Raw genomic sequence first — 16,793 nt, forward strand, 5'->3', positions numbered from 1 at the left:
GACTGAGAATAGACCACCAACCAGAAATATCCAGCCAACAGCATCCTGTGGGCAGCGTCCTGTGACCACTGATGAAGGACTAGAGGATGACCAACACAAACTGTGCAGCAGCAGATGAGCTATCATCTTAGGCTTTACATCTACACGGTGGACTGACAAGGTAGGAGTGTCTAATAGAGTGGACAGTGAGTGGACACAGTGTTTAAAAAGTCCAGCAGCACTGCTGTGTCTGTTCCACTCGTACCAGCACAACACACACTAACACACCACCACATCAGTGCTACTGCAGTGCTGAGAATGATCCAGCACCCAAATAGTACCTGCTCTGTGATGTTTTATATATACACACACACACACACACACACACACACACACACACACACACACACACATATTAGGGGTGCGGGAAAAACTCGATTCTTAGATGCATCGCAATGCGGACATGAACGATTCTGAATCGATTCACAAGTGTCAAAAATCGATTTTCTAAATATTTAATTTATAACGTAATGTTGACGGAACGCAAAAGGCAGAACTGGAAGTGTGGAAGTGCAGCGCCCGGACAGTCTGTGGCGGCACATAACAAAAACACAACTGGATGAGCGAGAAATCCGACCGACAGCCTCTGCATTAAAGCCAGGTTAGATCAGGAGTCACAACACAAATGATAAGAAGAGACATTCTGCCTTTCAACAAAGTCAAACCACCTTTGGAGCCACAACATTTGATGTCCAGTATGTGTTAATGTCGTAGGCTAAAAATATAAACGAGAGCGCAGATTTACTTTGCTCTACTTTAAGCTTTAGCCGCTTTCCTCACATCTCCACCAGAAAACTTTTCTTCAAAACTAGAAGAGTTTCTTGTAAAATGTCTCAGCATCCGGCTGTTTTACGAGGCTGAAGTCGCTTCTCATTCGCCAGCTTCTCGTTCTAATATTCACCTTAAATTCTGTCTTAGGCGCCGAATGTAACTGCTGCACCATTTAAGGTGGAACGGGAAAATTCGAAAGAGAAGCGAGTTCATTTTCGCAACTTTTTTTAAACTCTCGTTGCAGATTTTTTTTTGTTCGCTACTGGCTAGGCCAGACCTCGGTGCTGTGTGACCTGCTGTCTGCTCACTGTTCTCGGTCGTTCAGAACCAGGGCTTTCGCGCTATGCTGCACACTTTGGAGCCGAGATTCAGCGTCCAGTCTCGAAAATACTCGCCCCCCCGTCTCTACAACGAGACCAAAACCGAAGTTATAAGATCGCTAAAGAAAACGGGAAGGACGGCTGAAACGCGCTGCGTGGACACCCATTACCACTGAATCTTATTTCAGGGTAACAGCGCATTTTATCGCAGATGAGTGGCAGCAGCGTCTCTGAATGAGAGCCTTCTAGTTCACTTGCCACATCACTTCCATTTGATTTATTAATAAAAGATATTTTAGATATTTAAAGCAAAGTATTTGTATTGATCCATAATGCATTTACATTATGGATCATTACAAATACTTTGCTTTAAAACTAGCAAGTCCTCAGACAGTAGGAAGATAGAAATCCTGTATAGAGAAAAAAGATGCATCGAGATGCATCGATAATCGTTTTATAATCGCATCGCAGCCCTCTGAATCGTAATCGAATCGTGAGGTGCTTAAAGATTCCCACCCCTAATACATACATATATATATATATATATATACATATATATATACATATATATATAATATATATATACATATATATATATATATGTATGTAGAAAACACTTGCTAGTGTTTGATGTTAGGTCAATAAGCTCTGTGCTAATGTCACACCTTTCACTTTATGTTGAGTGAGCTTTCAACACGAAACAAATTTTCACTCTATGTACTTCTCTTTTTTCCCTATCCTTCCATCCTTCTCTCTTCTTCACTTTCCCTCTCCATTAGCAAGAGAGCATTCCCCGACATATGACATCAGGGTCTTCTGCTTTGAGGCGCACAATGAGCAGCTTTACGATGCTCATGAGGTGTCACACCCCCACACTTTCACAAAGACCCTCAAGGTCCAACGAACAGCGAGAGAGCGAGTGAGCGAGTGGATGAGAGAGAGAGAGAGAGAGAGATCAAAAGGGAAAGAGACAGGTTCCCTGTATTCACTCTATTCATCCATCTTTCACTCTCTTCATTCTGTTCTCTCTCATATTTCTGCAAAACAGCAGAGGACAGCACACAGGAACAAGCTCATCCAGCAAGCAGTAACGAATTACAAACAATAAATTATCTACAAGCTTAGGGAAATTACAGACAATAAATTATCTACAAGCTTAGGGAAATTACAAACAATAAATTAGACCTAAGCACTGGAAAATTACATACAACCCATCATCAAATTCATAAACATCCACTCACATAAAACACACAATGGTACATACATTTTCCTAAGTCTTCTATTTGTAAACTGCCTACTATTAAAACTTCAATTAATCAACACAGTCTAATGTCGACAAACACTGGATGATGAGTCTTATAGCCTTAATGACAAGTCGTAGAACTACAAACAGCGATGATTTACTCAGCTAATACAACTCAGCGAGACAGACATATACACACTCATGCCTCTCCGTTTTGAATCTGTGATGGTTCACTGGCAGTGCTAGTGCAAACGCTGTGTTGTTTACACTAGACCCCCTGAAGAGCTGCAGTAATTGAAGCTCTGCATGGCTCTCTTCAGCTAGGGGACTGATGGGAGCCCACAGCACTGAACTGAACTACCAGTTAGGGGGCTTTTACTAGAGCTTAACTCATATTCAAAGAGCAAAGCTGCCCCTTTACACTCGCAATCATACACTGGGAGCGGTTTAAAAAGGTCACTGAGATAAACACACACATTACACCAATTAGCCTGCATGTGGAGGGTCTGACAGGAGAGATATGACATCACACACTGCTCACATTTATCTGTATCTATATATAACACATACAGTAACAGTCAAAATGTGAACACATCTGATCAAATGTATGAAAGGATCCACATTCAAAATTCTCCTTGAATTTTATTTTTTCTTGGCCTCTCTTTCTTAGAATAAAACATGCCTTAAAAAAAATCAGTATATAGACTTCAACATCTCATGAGGTATTTATGCCAAAAAAAACATCATTCAGGTGATGCTGTGCCAAAATGTCTGCTTTTTCTTTATTTTACAGCCTTTGTAACCTTACAGAAATAAATGTTCTTTTTATGAGTATCGGTATTTGCTGCAGTTATCGGATTATTCAGTGCATGTAAACGCATTAACTGTTACAGTAATGCAATTTACTAAGCCTAGGTTCGTGACCCAAACAAGCAATGGAGTGTTTGGAGATAAACTGCTTGGTCTACAACAGCTTAAACTATTCACTCAACTAAGCACTTCATAAAAAATCGTTCTTTATTTCTATACAATTTTTCATCTGAGTTAGAAAGTCTCAAAGTGTTTTACATAGGTATATAACACAAAACATCTCTAAATGAAATAACAGCAATATTAACAGCGTCCTGGTGTACAATGTTTGCATGTATGTTTCTATAAAGCAATGCAGTAGTATGGTAGTTTATAATATGGTGCTCTGCTCTGAAAGGGCTGGATCCATCACCCAGGCCTGAGCCCAGCCATGAAATTTAATCAGCACACCTCCACCACCTCTTCCATTCCAGCAGACCTTTCATTTGCTTTTGTTTTGCTCCCGTCTTAAGTCTTGTTATTTATTCAGAACCCTGTGGAACATACTGAGAGAGAGCAAGAAAACAAGTAGCAATGATTCCCACATAGCAGCAAAAAGAACATACTGGAAAAACAACAGACAGCAGAGAGTGATCCAAGTTTACTGTCTTTCACACAGTGGAACAAATATAAGGCTTTACTAGCTTTTTTTGCAGTCATGATGATGCGCAAAATCCAGATTTAGGGCAGAAAGTGAAAAGCAGAATGGATGAGATGGAGACAACCCTGTACTGTGCTAGTTTAGATGATATCACGAGAGAAAGGTATTAATAGAAAATCACAACCTATGTTGGATATGATTTTCTGTTTATACATTTCTCTCGTAACATAATCTAAACAGAAAACATGTTGGACGTTAGGGGTGGGGGGTGGGGTCGATTCTTAGATGCACTGCGATGCGGACGTGGATGATCCTGAATCGATTCACAAATGTCAAAAATCGATTTTCTAAATTTTAATTTATAACGTAATGTTGACGGAACGCAAAAGGCAGAACTTGGAAGTGCAGAAGTGCAGCGTCTGGACAGTCTGTAAGCCAGGTTAGGTCAGGAGTCAACAACCCAAATGTTAAGAAGAGCCATTTCGCCCTTTCAACAAAAATCAGACCACATTGGGAGCCACAACATTATGTCCAATATGTCTCAGTATGTGATAATGTCCTAGTACAGGCTAAAAAATATGAATGAAAACTTTGCTCTGTTTTAAGCTTTAGCTATAGCCGCTTTCCTCACATCTCCGCCAGAAAACTTTTCCTCAAAAGTAGAAAAGTTTCTTGTAAAATGTCTCTCAATGTTCGACTGTTTTACGAGGCTGAAGTCGCTTCTCATTCTCCAGCTTCTTGTTTGAATTTTCCCGTTCCACCTTAAATTCAGCCTGAGGTGCCAGAATGTAAATGCAGCACCATTTAAGGTGGAACGGGAAAATTTGAAAGAGAAGCGACTTCATCTTCACAACTTTTTACAGTTTGACAGTCTCTTATTGCAGGTTTAACGTTCCAGGAAACCAACTACGCTGTTTATGAATGCGAATAAGTCCATTCGTCTCTAATAATGTTCGTCTTAAATCTCTCTCTGCATTTTCGTAGCTACTAGCTTGGTGAGACTGCGTTGCTATGTGACCTGCAGTCTGCACACCAGTTCTCAGAACCAGGGCTTTCGTGCACACTTTGGAGCTGAGATTCAGCATCCTGTCTCTAAGATATTTTAGTGACACAACGACCCCCACTCTCTACAACGAGAGCAAAACCGAAGTTACAAAATCAAAAAATATAAAAGAAAACAGGTAGGACAGCTGGAACATGGGCTGCGTGGACATCCATTGCCACTGGATCTTATTTCACCGTAACTGCACATTTTATCGCAGATGACCGGCAGCCAGTGTCTCATGTGCTCCAAACAACAGCAGTGAATGAGAGCCTTCTAGTTCACTTGCCACATCACTTCCATTTGATTTAGTAATAAAAAGGTATTGAAAGTAAATTCATTGCTGATCATTACAAATACTTCGCTTTAAAAGTATGAAGTCCTCACACAGTGATAAAAAAGAAATCCTGTATAGAAAAAAAGATGCATCAAGATGCATCGATAATCGTTTTCTAATCGCATCGTAGCCCTCTGAATCATAATCGAATCGAATCATGAGGTGCATAGAGATTTCCACCCCTATTGGACGTGAACCTTATGTTACAAAAAGGAGCAATTTCTCAACTATATTGAAAGGTAGTAGATATAAGCAACTACCTTATCCTCCACACATCCTTCTACTCAAGAAAACAAATGAAAGCATAGAAAAGTAAGGAGGCATACAACTTTACGAGGCTGCATTTTCCCATTCCACCTAAATGGTGCAGCAGCTATTATTATAAGTACCACTCAAGGTGAAACAGAGCAACAAGAAGCTGGAACGGCAGGGTAAGTTATTTATGTTCGCCTGTCTTTTGTGTAACTATTAACCCCAATTTAAGCGTTATTGGTGTTGGTTGTAGCTACTGATCTAAATCTTTCACCAAAGCACAACGACAGATGAACTGTGCAAAATACAATACTCTGCTCCTCCCGACCGCAGACAAAGGTTCGCAAGCCATTTTTGCCAGCATTTTGTGGCCATTTTGTTGCATTTTTCTCCCTTATGAACAACACCTTTGGCTACTCAATAAAAGTACTCAATTTGAGCAGCATTGAGCGAAGAAAACCATAGATATTTTGAGAGTTTGAGACAGAGCTTCCTATGTAGAAAATCACTTCCTGCCCTCCATCTGCACTTCGCATCACAGCAAAGCAGTGAAGTGACGTCATATGCAACAAAGCTATTACGGATTAATGAGAGACGCGTATATTTTGCAGCAGATACAGATTTTAAGATTGTAAAAATTTCAATAAATGGGACTACTGGCTGACAATCTTACATTTACATTTTAGATGCTAATAAATCCAATTCCTATTTAAATCGTTTTTTACTAATTTGTATCATCGTGAGTTCTAAATTTTTTCAAGTCTAATAAAAGCACAAAGATCACAGACTTGAATAACGTAAGGTATGGTAAAACTGTCAAGTTTTCAATGTTAAATTTGGTTTCTGGAAATTTCCTCTTTCTTAATTTTATATCAATTCTCCCCACAGAAAAAAAGGTTTTTAGTGTGTTATAACATGTTATTCTCTTGATGGTGTTTTGTGTTTAAATTCACTGGTTCAGCATGTATTGCTGTAATACAGGCAAAGGGGAGACGAATCTTATTTAGTGAATGACTAAATCCAACTCATAACTGTAGGAGTCATTGATATGCATTTTTAGATTTGCATATATGTTTGCATTTATATCTATACGTGCATTTTATATTTAAATATAACTAGTCTTATCAAAGCTTATAATTGCCTATTTCAGTTAGGCTTAGGGTTGGTTGTGCCACCTGACTTTTCAGACTAATTTCAAATTAAACAGGCATCAGCTTAGACACCCTTAGAAACCTTTGTCCTTAAACCTCTTGAACTTATATTCTTGAATTCATACTTACAATTTTTCAAATAAATAAATAATATAATACTTACAAATTTCGTAGTTTTCCTGAGGTCACACCACCTGACATGGCAAACTGAACCGCTCTAATCATGACTCAAAAATGGCATTTATTCCAAAATTGTTGAAAGGGCTCCTAACTTTGGATTTGTACCACAAAGGTCACTTACGGTCTTGTTTATGATACAACATCCTGTCCCATGTTTCGCAAAAGTATGTCAAGATAAAAGTCCTGCATTTCTGGTTGTGCCGTCATACATTTGAGGAAGTAAGAATTTGCAAAGAGTTAATTTTTCAGTAAGTTGCCTTATTTTGCAACATAGTTTTATTTCAAAGTTTTCAAACATTAAATCATGCCAAACTATTTTAGCAGATAGAGGCAGAGAAAGCAAGAAAGCGTACAGAGGCAGAGAAAAAGCACAGGGAGAGAGAGAAAAAAAGCAGAGGGGAGAGAGAGGGAAAGAGAGAGCAGAGAGAGGCAGAGCAAGAGAGGGAGAGAGAAAGCAGAGAGAGGCAGTAAAAGGGACAGAGAGGAGATAAAGAGAAAAAAGACAAGAGGAGATAGGAAAGAAAAAAGAGAAAAGAGAGGAGAGAGGATAGAAAGAACAAGAGAGAGAGCGAAAAACAGAGATAAAAAGCACTGAGTGGGGGGAAAGACAGAGAGAGAGAGAGAAGAGAGAGAGAGAGAGAGAGAGAGAGAGAGAGAGAGAATAAAAAGAAAGAAAGAAAGAAAGAAAGAAAGAAAGAAAGAAAGAAAGAAAGAGAGCGTATTATGAACAGAGGAAAGGGAGAAGAGGCGCAGGGCAGAGAGGTGCAAGTTGGCCGGAGTCTGGAACTCTGGCAGTGAGCTGAAATCCCTGGAGCCCCCGAGTTCCCCCTGAAAGCCACTGCTCTCTGCTCAGTCAGCTCTGTGTAAGCACAGACGCCTCCTTCATTCTCATTCTAAGTGAATGGAGTCCATTGAGGAGTGCTGCGCTGTGATCTGGCTGCAGATGAGACCCTCGGAGTGTTATAATATGCATATTAATATTCTTTTCAAAATGGGGGTTCCGGGACAGCATATGGGGCAAATCTAATACAGTTAGAGTTTATACTATAAAATCCTTGTGACAGACATACTGACAATGTTTTATGTCCTTGTATTTATAATAAACACTCCATGATATTCCTAAAAAAAAACTTCCCTTTACTGACCACCGCAAATTCATTTACGCATTGCATGGATTTGTCCTCATATATGTGTATTTACCCTCTACAGTAAAACTAATAATTAAATAATTGATAATAATAAATAATTGAATAGCTTGTTAACTGACTCAGCTGAAACATGCATGTAACATCACTTGGGTTATGTAATATGATGATAATTATTATTATTATTGTGATAAAATACGTCACATATCAAAATATGTTTGAGTATACGGAGGCTATCAGTACTAGGAACACTGACCAACTAAGTTTCTTTACAAAGAGAGCATCATTATGTCTGTGTAATTGGATTTGGTGCACTGCAGTAAATTTGAAATAAAAAAAAATGATTTAAACGTTGCACCTTTTTGTCTGTTCTCAAATCTAAATATTATGATGCACATTGTGTGCTGTAAAATTGTCTTGAACTATCATGATGTTATATTTTTGTTATATTTTTGTCAATGTGTTTTAATGTTAGTTGCCACTATACTAGCAGGTTAATGTCAGTTATACTCCATGTGTACAGTAAATATAAAAAACAACAGGAGGAAAACTCAATTTCTAAGAAATAAAAAATAAGATAATAACAATGGGCTGACATCCCATCAGCTACTTGTTACTAGGCAGTTTATGCCATTACTTTACATTGAGTGCTGTTTACAGTCTCTCAATAATTAGTCTAAATCTTTATGATACATGCAGTTGTTCACTGTGTTCAAAAAGAACCAACAAAACCCATGATACACTCAGAAATGCATATTTTGACTAGACTTGTGCCGGTATTCTGTAATTATGCTGCGATATTAAATACTCACAGTAACAGTATTGTGAATACTGAAATACCGCAACTGCAATTTAGTCAAACAAGATGAAGCTCCACCTGAGATTTTCAGAGGCGCAGATCAGCTCTGCTTTCACAAACTCCCACTGTGGCACTCTGATCACATCAGTCCCTCCTGCAGAAGGATATGCAGACAGAACCTTTCTCCCTAAAAAAAAACCTGAGCATTTACATCCGACCGTGCACGGAGAAAGAAAAAATGCGCCGCACATTTATGTTTGCAATGACAAACTGACGTAAAAAGTGAGTAAAAGGCACAAAAGTATATCATACTTAAGACCTAAGAATCTGCTTGAGCGCTAACGGGCTAACAGGTGAATAAAGTAACATTCAGTTGGGTTCTGAATTGAAGTATTTGCTAAATGATTCACTGTAAAACTGGAACACACAAAGTAAAAAAGGTACCTAAATGTCTGTTACAAGTTTCTTTTGTCGAAAGACCATGTGTAGAAACGAGAAGTGTAGCACTGAACCCAGTGAAGAAGGTCTACTTTTGTTAACTTAATATTATCATATAATTAACACTCATATTCCCACTAGCAGAAATTAGCACTCATATTGCAGGAGTTCTCTGAGAAACAGAGGCTACTAATAAACTAAAGGTTTCCACATTAAGCTCCGTCATATAATGACTGGCACAGCATGCACGTGATTAAACGACAGCACAGTATGTCATTTTTATGCTGGTATAGTAAATGTACATTGTAGGATGTTCCATGCTGTATTTTATGTAAGGGCACTTTATAGCTCTTGGTAAAGTTCACAGTGCTCTATGGCAGAGTTTTCCAGTCCAAACTGTTAGCAGTTCTGTACGATTGTGATACACAATGAGCATTATAGACACTTTTTATTTTTGATAACTATCTTATTGTAAATACTGTGAAAAAAAAAGGTGATTATTGTAACTATCACATTTTATTTTTAATACCAGTACATACAAAACTGTGATGTAATTTATCGTAACGACAATAACGTATCATTTTCCCACCTCTACAATGCACTGGACACCTCATTTATAGAGCTCTAGAACTGTCAGTATCCTTAAGTGACACAGAGCAGCGATCTACGTGAGGCCGTGGCAGCAGTGCTATCTCTCAGCCTCTCTTACACACACACACACACACACACACACAGCTAGAGGCTCTGTCTGTGGTCAGCATAACAGTGCTTCAGAAAGCCCAGTCATAATATCCAATAAGCCCAGTTCACACACAAAATGACCCCGCAGCACCGGAGGGCTGCAAAGTACTCTATCAGAATCCATTACAGCTTTATAGAGCCAACAAATCAACTCCACTCACCCCTCAATCACTGAAATAACAGGAAATAATGGTGAAAAAAAAAATCAGAGGGGAAATCTGAGTCTCTTTCTCTGATTACATGTAACTTTTCATTTATTTTGTTTTACAAAATAACACACACAAACACATTTCTTACATCTGAAAAATGTTGTGCCACAGTAGCAACTCTGACAGCAAAAAAAAACACTTGTTAATTGCAGCGCAGTGATGCTGTAATGTAATGTAACTGATAAACGTTTAAAGCTTGAAAAAAAGGCAAAAGAGCAAGTTTAAATAACATATTAAAAAGAAGCCTGACAAAGTTTTGACAGCAGCCAAGTCAACCAAAATCACTGAAATGACAAGATGCTCATGTCACTGTAAAATATTTATGGTCTGAAAGTAAGTGTATAATCTGTATTTTTAAAATCTGAGTCACAGTTGCACAAAAATTACTTGTGCATTTAGCCAGCATGCATGCACCTACTACACCCACCTCTCTCACAACCACTTACCCAACCTGCAGGAGAGGAATGAGGAAAAAATCCAACGCACAGACAGGAAACATCAGCATGCAATTCTTCTTTAGGTGTTCCTCTAATGGGGTCTAATTGCAGGCTGTAGAACCGAGACAGAGGTCTGATAGATCTAATTTGGCGCAAGCAGGAACAAAAGAGCTCTGCAACCTAAACTACTTCCAAGCGTCCCTATTCTCACTTTAAATCAATCAATTACACCCAGTACTCAGTCATGTTTATCTGTCCTGCTGCTGAGACAGCACTCCAGCAATTAACCTAACACACAGGACCACAGGACACCAAGCAAGGACTGAGTAGAGAAGAAGAGAGTGAAAAGACAAGAAAAAGTCAGAGGCAGAAAAAAAAGAATGGAAGTGTACAGGACTTCTCAGGAAAGCAGAGTGTCTGCCAGATCTCTGGCTGTGTTATAATGAGGGAGTCCTTTTACAGTCATCAAACAGCCAGTCTGTGAGCTCTCTGTCAGGATCTGGCTCTCCTACAGAAATGTGTAGTATGGGTAGACTAGCTTAACTCTAATCAGATTAGAGCTCTATTAAGGCCTAAATGCATAATATAGCAAGGAACAAAAGGAAATGGGTATTTGCTGTATATGTATGTAGACCTAAGAAATAGAGCCGTATGCAAAAATTTGAACATTCGGGGTCAACATACATGTTTGGATGATTTTCTGAGAAAAAATAAGTTAACACATTAAACACAGGGGACGAATCTAAATATGGCATTTTTCTGCTAATCTGTTTATTCACTCAATTTAAGATACTGGAAAAATAAAACGTAAAATAGAAGATGTGCCTTGACTTTTGCACAGGCCACATTTCATGTAAATGTGTTTTTTCCAATGGGGTGCCCAAACTCCTGCATAATAAGTCTACGATCGGGAGATGACAGGATTGGAATCAATATTCACCCTTTACATGCAATTTTGGTTGATCTGAGTTATGATTTTATGACGTACACAGTAGAACTACACCGATTCACTACACCGGATCCAATTTGGCACAGACACTAATCTATTGTTTTTAAAACCAGATTTAAAATAGTTTAAGCAGCATCTAATACTGAGTACTAACCAGCTACTCTCTTCTGGTTAGCAGCACTGAAACACTCTAAAAACAACCACACTAATCAAATTTACATGAATCTGCTCCACATTTGTTTAACTGCGTCGCCTAGTAACGGAAGAACACGCGTTCGTGCGAGTGTGGTGAGTTCGGCCAAGCAACAGCTTAAAAGTTGAGTAGTGTGTGATCCCTAATATTTCATTTATTTAATGACTTTATTTAATAAACCTGCAGAAACAAGTTGGATAAGGTGAGACATCAGGCTTTAAAGGGCTGGTAGTGTATCCAAGAATTAAATTAAGATATACAGTAAAAAAGTTCGCAATGTAACGTTACTCTCTATTGATGTTCATTGCCACAAATTATTTTAATTATTGCTTTTATTACTATTATTATTATTATTATTATTATTATTATTATTTTGAACAACAATAATGATAAACTGTAAAATAATGGTCACGCTAACCTAACATTAACGTTAGCTAACTCTGTGACTCAATAAATGTCAGTAAATTAATAACTGCCAGCGATGTTTATATTGGAAAGGTTCTGCTTGAAATATTAACTGTAATACCTTCTGATGTGATATGGCCAGGTTGGGTTGGAGTGTGGGCCTGTCACCGCTGCTGAAAAAAATCCTAGAGAAAACACTACCTCGTATACTAATCCAGGTACATGTAGCCCAAATTTTATAAATGTTCATATATCTGCATCGACAGAAGTATACATTCAAAATATCAGTTATTGGCATCAGCCCACAATTCCCATACTGGTGCATCTCTACATAAAACAACACAATGCAAATACATTACCATGTATCACAATTACAATATGCCGTGCAATACTTTCAAAACACACTGGTGCATCAATAATGTGACAAGGTGATAAATATGGTGTCGGCCAGTTTTCAGCCCGAGTACACGATCTGTGACAGGCCGATACTTCTCTAACTTAGTCGATCCTAAGAGCTGATCAATGACATAAAACACATGAGCCATATTTCACTCAAGGCACCAGATTGTAACTGCTGCACCATTTATGGTGAAATGGGACTCCCGCCCACTCACACAACATTTCATCCCGCTCCCGCAGAAAACCGGAATCATTTGTCCCATTCCCGCCCGCGTGTTTCCGTGAAGGCAAACTGCCATCCAATATCTGACACAGTCAATTCACAAAGACATTATTCTCTGCTGAAATAACACAGTAGTCATGGTCATTGGGTTTACTGTGAAGTAACTTCACCACACCAAGCAAGAATTAAACCAAAGAATGGTCATTTTGTGTGGCCGCTGGGCTGAAGCCTCCACTCCGCAAGCTGCAAGAATTTGCATGTTTATGTTGATTAAAATTTGGTAGCCAGCATGGCATAAATCACTAACTGCTAGGCAGCCTAAGTTTAAACTTAGTGTGAGCTGTCCTAACAACCAGGGGTAACTAATTTTGTATTGCTTATGGTTGTTAATATTTTCAACTAAAGATGCACAGATACCTATTTTCAGACCAATTATGAGTACAAGTACACATTTTTTTGTACTCGCAAATACTGAATTTGATGCCATACTGAGCAACCTACTCAGAATTAAGTTGTGTACACAAGTGCAATGTACCTTAACAGTTAAACCATTACAATCTAGCTGATTTTAAATGATGTGAACATTGTAATGTATGCTACATTAGTTAGCTTTGATTGTGTAGTGTTGCAGTAGAGAAGAGTGGGTTTTGTTGTTATTTTGTTTTGGCTGGAATGGATGTGAATCTATATTTGAATGTCTTCTAAATCAAGACAGACTGTGTGAAACTGTATGAAAACGCTCCGTGCATGCTACGTGAAATGCCACCCCTACAGATGTCTCTGTAACAATGTCAAGTAACTTTCATTCAAAATAATACGCTGTGCACCAAGTACTGAGCAGCGCTGCGAACACTCTGAAGCACTGTTCCACACTGAAGCTAAACCAGGCAGTGATGTACACGGTAGGACAAAATATCTCTCTACAGCCCATTTTACAAAAAAATGATCATATTAACATTTATACCTCATAATTCTACTCAGTCAAACACAGAAAAGCACAGCACATATGGACTTTGGCAGGAAATGTCAACTCTTCTGCGTTTTTCTAGCCTGCATGTCTCCACCCTTACTGGGGAAGCGGTTGCGATTGTGTGTTAAAAAAAATGCTAAAATCACACAGTATATTCCTGATGGGAATCTGCCAAGGCGGAATGTTTAAAGTGAATACTGACTTTGAGTAACACGTCTCTGTGTCAGTAACTTCTCTGTCAGTCTGAGTGAGCAGAGCCTCCTTCACTGCCAGTTTGAGTAGTTTGTTCATTAGTGCAGCAGTGTACACTCTGCTTACGTCACACGGTATCAGCTGGTGGTGGAATGTTGGTATCAGTGAAGTTTTATCACCAGTGTGAGTAAATGAGCTGGGTATTAGCCCGATACCCACTACTAGTATCGGTTTCAAAGCATCCCTATTTTCAACTGTAGGGAGATCACAACCTTTTCATGTCTTCATTTTGAACATTTTAAAATCTCTTCATATCATGTCTGTTTTTTGTACAAATTATGGAGAGTAGTATCAATAAGCAGTACTGGTATCGATAGCGGTGTCGATAAACTGCACCGCTAAATCCCTTCTGCAATATCAGAAGACAACAATGGCAAAGGCTAATATTGCAATGATGATTAACAAATGATATACTATGCAGCTTTACTCTCTACACCAAAGTGCTCATCACTGCTAAATGGAAAATACCACAAACACAAATACACACACAGCCACCAGACACTCAGACCTAATTTAGCAAAATGAAAACAAGTTCTGCAGGTTGGCTGAGCAATTCCTTGCTGCATGTGTCCCATGTTTAATTAAACAAAACCTCAGGGTACTTACAAATTCAGCTGAAGTTTCAAGTCAAGCCAGGTAACAGTAGTGATTTCAATGAGCCCATACAAAAAGTGTACTTCTGCAGCAAAAGAAACTAACAGCATTTCAACAAGTCAATCAAGTCAATACTACAAAACAAATGTTTGGTATTCGATTTGAATGTTTTCACACTGTTCGTTCGTCAATTTGTTTATTCATTAATTGCGTACCGACTTTGATTTAATGACACAAGCATGCCCACCCCAAGTGTGCATGCACATACACGCACACAAAAACATACACACTCTAGTCTCTACTTATATTGGTATCGCATCATAACTGGTTAATATTTTAGAGGCTGGAACAAATTGCTCCTAATAGCTTCTTACTGTTTTGAGAATTACCATAATCCTCTCTGACTAAAAAAAAAATCTGTTTACTTGTATCTTTCTCTTGTAATGGCTCCTCATGGCTCATTTTCCCATTGTTTCGTGATTGCCTCCAATACAAAAAGGAAGACTAAGATAATGACACCAACTTACTGACTTCATAAGCCCAGCTTTTACTCAGCCCTCTTTGAAAAAGAGACATGAATCAGGAAGTTAAAGCCATAAGCTGTAAAAAGCATCTGAAACTGCACAGGAACTATATGTACACTTCTGGTTTATCTTGAGGCAGATAGAAAGATTAACAAAATTCATCATGAACATTAGATTTTATCACAAAAAAGCTTAAATAAACAACATTGGTAATATACGCACCATGTCAATAACCTACTTATGCCGTGAGACTTTTTCAAAAGCCACAATTAACAGCTCCAAAGCTGTAGGCATAAGGTTATAAATGCCACCAAAGCTTAGCAAAAACAAAAGGCAACAAAAAAAGGAAATCAACCATCAGAACTGTTGGAGGAGCTATTGATTTTCACCCAGGAGAGGCCGCAAGCAAAATCCCCTCAGATAACAACTTTATCCATGTTTCACAAGAAGAACAATCAAAGGCAATGCATGTCACGATGCTATAGATTCTGGCGTGGTTAGCAGGATCCAAGTGTGGGTGGGAGATGGAGAGATAATGAGATAAGATATATGAGGGAGAGAGAGACAAACAGGGTAGTGGCCCAGCAATCCCTCAAACAGAGAGGGTCATAGGTTCCAAGTCAGAGAGGGTTATGGGAATAATGAATAGAGGCCAGTCAGCTTCCCCCAAGCTCAGGGCATTTAACACCCACATCAACAACAGGACCAGGCCTACAGAGACACAGCATGTCAGCTAATGCTGTCTGCTCACTGCACTGCACTGAAAAATGGATTTAGAGCATGAAAATCACTATAAACAAGCAAATATCAAAGGGTTTGTGGTGGATTCTAGTGGTGTAATGATAAATATATTTTTAGGTTTGGGATGAAATCCAACTTAGAGGTCAAGAATCATTCAAATTTTGGATATTTTGTATGTAAAAAACATCTCATATTATATACCACACGGACTGTTTTGGCTCCAGTAAAGGTTCTCAAAACTGCATAAGCCCTTTAACAAAATAGGCCATAAAAACCAGAAACCCTAAAATTTATCAGCAACTTTCGCAGTGCGAGAGATGTACAGTAGTTTCCCCAAAGACAACTAATTATAGACCATAAAAAGAGACTGAGGGGCATATCAGCCTAACTATTTTGAACTGAAATCGTTTTGTACACCGTTTGTAGATTCACAGCATTATGGGCCATTTGGTAATCAAATACTAGAAATTTCTTTCAGTTTCAGCCAATGTTTAGTGTAGTATTTACTTACAAGCAAAAGGAAATCTGCTTCAAGTTGCCTGACTGAATGACAAAAGTATTTTTGTGAGAAGTTCCATAAAAGAAAGGCTTTTAACAACCATGACTTGCATGGCCCACGTTACCCACCACACTGTCCGGTGTATCTCTTCTCCCATAGAAATCAGCAGGCAGCCCACCGAGTATTACGCACCCACTAATCCCATCAACAACTCCTCTTCGTTCCCCTTAGTAAACAGGAAGCGACAATGGAACCATAACTGCGACACAATGCTAGCTGCCTATTGTGTTAAATTGTTTACTTTTATTATTCCAGCACTCATGTTGACTTTCTGCCAAATCAATGAGAAGCAGCACCAGAAGCAGTTCAGCAGCAGATATGTGAGTAATTTCTATCCAGAAAATACTACAAAGTACAACATTTGTGCTATTCTGTGCAGTCTGTGTCTACAATCAAAAAGGTCCATGTGCTAGGCTGGTGAGAGTCAAAT

At 38.7% G+C, this 16,793-nt stretch overlaps 1 protein-coding gene across 1 annotated transcript in view; it reads right to left on the reverse strand.

Annotated features, from left to right (window-relative positions):
- The window catches only part of dock1 (dedicator of cytokinesis 1), a 293,715-nt gene that overhangs the window by 248,567 nt on the left and 28,355 nt on the right, over positions 1–16,793 (reverse strand).

Source organism: Colossoma macropomum, unplaced genomic scaffold, assembly GCF_904425465.1.
Source record: "Colossoma macropomum unplaced genomic scaffold, Colossoma_macropomum, whole genome shotgun sequence".
NCBI classification, from domain to species: Eukaryota; Metazoa; Chordata; class Actinopteri; order Characiformes; family Serrasalmidae; genus Colossoma; species Colossoma macropomum.